We start from the raw sequence: 6808 nt of genomic DNA, 5'->3' as shown, positions 1-6808 counted from the left end.
CGATAGACATGACAAAGTTATTCAATTCTGTAATTCTGAAATTTTGTAATTCTAGTCATACGCGCGCAGAACTGAAATTCTGTAATTTTGGTCTACACTATGGAAACACATTCATAATAGTGTAGAGCAGGTAAAATCACCATAACTGGTCATACACGGTGGAAACACATTCACACAAGTGCAGACTAGGATAAAGTCACCTGTGTACTTTCTAATGGTTTTAAAATAGCTTTAAATATACTGAAATATTTAATACTCATATAACATGCTAATTAAATAATTTAAATGAATTGAATCAAATATTAAAAAGAACAACTGATTATAAATCCACTTTATTCTGAAAATTGTGCTGTAAAATCAATTGTATAAAATAATAATTTTTCTGAACTAATATAAATTTTATAAATACTAATTTCTGAAAAATAAGCTTATATCTACTCACAAAGTTATAGTCAATCATGGTTTCGATATTCTCGTCGCCTCATCACTTTCAAATTCCAAGCATGATATCATGCTCTCGCTATAATAAATCATATCCCTTCACAAGCGTTCCTTGAGTATTTTACTACCATTAGAAATAATAATTTACCAATGAGAACTTCACATATTTCATTTTCAATCTCATAATCCCATTTAGAGTCATTAACAACATATACTTCTTTATATAAATTATTTTAACACCAAAACGTCAAATATTTAACACTTAATTTGGTTCCAATACTAAAAATCCACCAAAATTAGATGATTGACAAAACTAGCACTATAATTCCAAAATATTGAAAACTGGCACCAATTTCTGTATATTGAAATGTGTCACCAAAAAGTTGACAGAAATAGCATCTTTCTGGGCAGAATTTCAAAACTAGCACCTGTTTCGCAAAAACTCAAAAATTACTAAAAAAAAAAAATGGAGAATTTCAACCTCAAATCCTTAATTTAAGTTTTTAGCATCACATAATTCCAAGAATTTCAAATAATATGGCTTTATATCACAAACCCATTTCTAAAGTTTCCACTTTCTTCAACACTAATTTCCAAACACATATTTCTTTGATATATACTTATTTTAATCATCAAATACATATCAATAACACATAATTCTTGCTAGACTTTGAATTAAAGCAAGTTATCCACAACCCTTAAAAATTTAATTCAATAAATTTATGCTTTCCATTCTAAACCAAATGAGAAATTGAAGAATTTGAGAACCCTAACTTGAAAATTCTTCTTCTCCTCCTCCTCCTCTCGGTCTCTCTCGATTCTTCTCTCTCTCTTTCTCCAAAATATATGAGAAAATACATAAAATAAATGCTATTTAGTGGATAAATATTAAATAATTGCAAGGCAAGTCCACCATCTTCGGACAATATCACATTTAGTCATTTCTTTTTCCCATAATAGAAACTAATCCTTGGATTCCTTTATTATATCATTCCTAACCTTCAATTACTCGAAATTTCAATTTAAATCCCATAAAAGTTATTTGTTCAACTTAAGTCTTTAATGACTTTGACTTTGACTAAATATTTTTTCTTGACTTTGACTAAAAAAAATGAGGGGTGTGACACAACCAGTTCTCGTTTCCTTCCGCAAATGGTTTACATCTTCAACTCTTTTAAAACCCTGGCTACCGCAACAGAGTACAGCACCACATTTCTCTCTGCTATTTCTTTGAACCACGAGTTTTTTAGTCTCACACTAAATCCAACCTCTCTGGCATAACAATTATAATAATTGTAAGCATCGTAGTAGGACTCAAACTCCATTCCTATAGCAGGCGCAACGAATTCTCTCCTTCCTTCATGTTTGTTTCCATCATGAATTCCATTTTGATCCTCTAGTGCTATTTTCTATTTCTCGCAGAGTTTGACAACTTTGTGTATCTGATGAAACCTCAGTGCAAAGAGAAGTTTCTTCCATATGAAACTGAAAAAGAAAAATAAGACGTCAAAAAAGCATAGCAGAGTTTAGAATCACAAAAAAAAATAGCTGGCAAGTATGAAGATATATTGTGCTATCTGCATTCTTCTGTTTTATACTTGTTCTCACTATTGTGTATACCTAAATATTCTAAACTCTGGAAATGGTAAGTGAACTAACGGTGTTCCACAGCAACAACAATTAAAGTCAAATAAAAAACACCTTCTATTACGCGAGGAAAACACAATAAACTTATATATTTCATCTAAAATTTTCATTTTCCTTTCACATATGAAAAATAAACCGTGACATTGTTGACAAGCTAATTAGCAACATTCATGGCATCTACGAAATCATTCTACAATACAATACAAACACACTTCCAAGTTTTAAATAACTTGTAAATTCATAAAACTTAATGTTTCAGCAGATACAACAAAAGATCATATGCGCAGGCAGAAATGAGGTGGTTGACAAAGCTGGCATCTGAATCACTAAGTCTAAATGAGGTGGTTCTACAATAACAAAACATCTTACCAAAAAAAGGACTGGAATTTGTACATTTCTTTACCTTTTTAACTAAATGGTGATCTTTTGGCATAGCTGATCAACTGATTTCTTTTTCTCCTTGTCGAACGTATAAAGAATTTATAGATAATCAGATGACAATTATTTGTCATATGATTAATCAACAAAATGGCATCTCCATCTAGTGCCTCATACAGTTCTGTTTTGAACAACTAATTATGTCAAACGTTTGACATTCTGGAGAGAAACATATTCATCATAATCACTTTAGAAGTCTGTTGTACCTCTTTAAAATAGTATTCTTTGCCACCTTTATTTTTAGTGCTTAAGACATAGAAGTATCTGTCTTTTACGTATTCAGCCTCCTAGTTTTAAATGCCAAAAACAGAGACCAAACTCCAAATAATAAGCTATCAAGTTGCACTACTCTCATCAGGTATTCGCCTATATTAGAAGGGAAGCAACGTCAATGTATGAAAGTAATGGCTCCACCACTCCGAATATATTCAGCTTCAAAAAGGAAATTGTAAAGCATGCCGTCAATAATCAAATCCAGCACGCTTTAATTTTGTATCCTCAACTTGAAATCCCAATGGCTAAAGTAGGAAAAAGGTAAAAATATATAATTAGACTTTCAGAAAAGTTGAAGCAGATTATTATATAACTACGAAAGAAATATTTAACTTATTCATCATTCCAATCTATTTCACAGCTAATAATCAAATCTTTTGAGAAACTCTATACTGGGAATAAGAATTAAATTGAAAAATAAAATTAACAAGGCAAGAAATGGGCGAAACCCTAGATCTGGTGACAGAAGAAAATGTGACGAACAGAAAACCTTGAGTGTGCAGTGAAAATAACAGTAAATTCCTCCCCAGTGTCACAACAATATCTATTCCTCTGCCTCTTGATTTTGGACTCATTCTCCGGCAAACGCCGGCCATTCTTTTAATTTCTCTCCAACAATGTTTTCTTGTTTATGGAAAATTGCAACTCTTCATAATTATCTATCACTCAGTCCCCATAGTTGCTGGAAAAAAAATGGGATGAGTATGGACGATGAGGGCAAGGAAGAAAAACAGATGTGTCATTTGCTGGAAGAGGAACTGGGAATGAATCGCGTGAAAGGCAAATACTGATTTGATGAAAGGAAAAAACAGGGCAAAATAATTTGGGCTGTCAATAAATGTTAAGATAAATGTTAGGAGTGCGTTTGATTGTTTATATTTTTTATGGAAAATGTATTTTTTTATTCAAATTCTTATTAATGTGCTGTTTAATTGTCATTTTTTTTATAAAAAATATTTTCTCACTTTTGATCACGTGATCATATTTTCCTTAAAATCAAAGAAAATATTTTTTTTAGGAAGAATATGATTTTATTTTTTACGGAACTCACTCTCTCTTATTAACCCACCAATAAAAAATGGACAAGTATAATATTTTTTAGGTTGAAAATTAAATCAATCAAACACATTTAATTGATAATTTCTATACAAATAAATTTTAGGCAATTGAATTCTCTATAATTTATTTTCTTTCCATACAAATTTCATGCTTGCAATCAAACGCACCCTAAGTCTTTTGCAACGTTTAAAAAACGTTGTGAAAGTTAGATATTTTAAACTTAAAAAATTCACTTGAACTTATAATTAAAAAAAATAAAATCACTTAAACTTATTTAGAAGAAAATTTTTAACTTATATATAGTAAAAGTTCCTTATAAAAAATATTGAAGAAAAATTTTGATTTAATATTTTAAATTTTTTATCTAATTTTTTAAATCAAATATTTGATCTCTGAAACCTTGAACGAATCAGGGACTAACGAATTTAGTCACTATAGAAGTCAAGATGTTGAAAAAATAAGAGGGAATAAGGCATGGAGAATGGAGAGGCGAAGTTATGGTGATTGAAATCGGCGAGAGATTGAGGTGCGAGATTGAGGCGTGGAGAATGGAGAAGCGAAATTGAGTTGCGAGTTAAGGCCTGCAACATTTTTCTCTTGGGCTTCTGAATTGAAAGGACCAACAATCCAAAAAAAATTAAATAAATAAATAAACCTAACCTTTGCAACGTTCAAAAAACGTTTAAACGTTGCAAAAAGTAGACTTCTCGCAACGTTTTCTAAACTTTGCAAAAAGACTACCTTTTATAGCGTTCAAAAAAATGTTGTGAAAGATATCTTTTGCAACATTTTTTGAACGTTAAACGTTGCGAAAAATCTACCTTTTACAATGTTCAAAAAACATTGCAAAAAATACCTTTTGCAATGTTTTTTGAACATTGCAGAAAGGTAGACTTTTCGCAACTTTCCAAAAACGTTGAGAAAAGTAATATTGACAACATTTTTAAAATAAATGTTGCCAAAACTCAATTACATTAACTAATTGCAATATTCACTTATTAAAATATTGCAATAGACCCCTTTAACAACACTTAACTATCGAATATTGTCTTTTATATATTGCAAATGACTATTTTTGGTATAGTGTATATTACATAAGTTTCTCAATAATCTTGGTAGGGCCAATTTGTAGTGCTTTTAAAAACTTAAAATTTACTTTTGAAATTAAAAATTTTACTTTTAATTGGATAATTTCTTAAAACTCTTTTATGTGATTAGAAGGACTTTTAAGCAGGGGCGGACCCAGACCATTTGAACTGTGGGGTCAAATTTTTTTTTTTTCGAACAACGTATCATGAAAAAAAGGAAAAATCGGTTGTTTACTGTTCATATTCGATATGTGCACTTTGGGAAGAAATCGTTGGATTATATGATATATTTATGGACTAAATAATGGATATGGACCATGTGATATGGATATAGATTTAGAATTTGAACTTTTTGAGGCAGAAAATTAAGTTTTCAGCACAAAAAAAAACAGAAAATTAAGTTTTCAGCACCAAAAAAAAAAAAAAAATCAGAAAACTGTGGGGTCATTTGACCCCACATGATCCCATGTGGGGCCGCCCGTGCTTTTAAGTGAAACTATATAAAGCAACTTTCTCAAAATGAATTTTATACCAGAAGGATAAGCCCTGCCAATAGGCCTGTAACCCCAAAAAAAAATCATTTCGAAGACAGTAGTGCTTATTGTAAAGACTTCAACATCAAATAATAATAATAATAATTAAATAAATAAATTAGAGAGTCGTTTCAACAAATGAGTTGAGAACCTTTCTTGATCGCCTTTAATTATTATTTAGTAGGGATGACAAAAAAAACCAGTCAAACTCGATATTCGCAGGGCCTTGTCCCGAATGAGGCGAGGATTATCTGCTTAATCGGGTAGGGTTAGTTACGGGACGGGTACTGGTAACAGAGGCCCCACCCCTATTTTTTTTTATTTTTAAAAATTCAATACTTTAAATGGAAAAATTCTACGAAATTTCATAAATTATAGAAGATGTCAAATAAATTTATCTAAGAAATATGATAAATAATAAAAATCTTAGTTTACCAAATATGTTTGAATAATTTAACTTTTAAAAATAAATATAATAATTAAAAAATTTAATAATTAAATTATTGTTTTACGTAAATGAATGAGACACATAAATAAAGTATCAAAAATTAATAAAAAATTAAATGAGTACATAAATAGGGCAAGAGCCCCGACCACCGCCTTGAATAGAAATCCGTCCTGTTGCCAACCCTAACATTTAGAGAAGTCATTGGCAATTGAATCATTTAAATTACAGGTTACCTTGACTTGACTACATTCATTCTATATTGTATTATTTAATTGTGATAGTGATTTGACCAAATATATGCTGAAATACTATAGTCAAAAGCTTTGATTTTATAATAAAAAACTGAATTCAAATAGAAATTTTGATTTTGATAGTTTGAAATAGTTAAAAAGAAAATAAAATCCGGAACCCGTGCCCAAATTATGAATTTGGTTATAATATTTATATTTACAGATATTTTGACAATTGAATCAATTTTGATTTGAAAATGTTAGTGAAGAAGGGTCAAAGGTTGACTAGCGTAAGTACTTATTTGTTTCAGTTAGTAGAAAGGTTTTTTTTTTTTTTAAATGATAGGTTTTAAAAATTTGATCGTACTAGTTAGTTCAATCTCAAACTCGGTAATCAAATCATTGATAGATTAACGAGTTTGATTATAATGGACCAATTTGACAAATAATTGGTCTAAATTCAATAGAACCCAAATAAACATGGTGTATTTGCAAAACCTACATTGTATATGCAGGAGATGCTTGCTGATTTAATATTCGATAATTTCATTATATTGGTTAAATAACATATTTGATTTGTCCAAACTTGAAAATAGCGTTTTAAAATAATATTTTGCAATATTTATAATATAATACATAATTCAAATAGAT

At 29.8% G+C, this 6808-nt stretch overlaps 1 long non-coding RNA gene across 1 annotated transcript; it reads right to left on the bottom strand.

The window, feature by feature from the left end:
• Nucleotides 1–1314: 1314 nt before the first annotated feature.
• On the bottom strand, nt 1315–3610 carry LOC111369792. The gene is made up of 2 exons (XR_002698253.1): nt 2492–3610; nt 1315–1926 (listed from the first exon to the last, which is right to left on the bottom strand). It is a non-coding gene; the product is annotated as an uncharacterized LOC111369792 (long non-coding RNA).
• Nucleotides 3611–6808: the final 3198 nt, after the last annotated feature.

This window comes from Olea europaea, chromosome 20 (genome assembly GCF_002742605.1).
Source record: "Olea europaea var. sylvestris chromosome 20, O_europaea_v1, whole genome shotgun sequence".
Taxonomy (NCBI): Eukaryota; Viridiplantae; Streptophyta; class Magnoliopsida; order Lamiales; family Oleaceae; genus Olea; species Olea europaea.
Note: the sequence above shows the minus strand (reverse complement) of the source record. Positions and strands in the feature narration are given on the sequence as shown.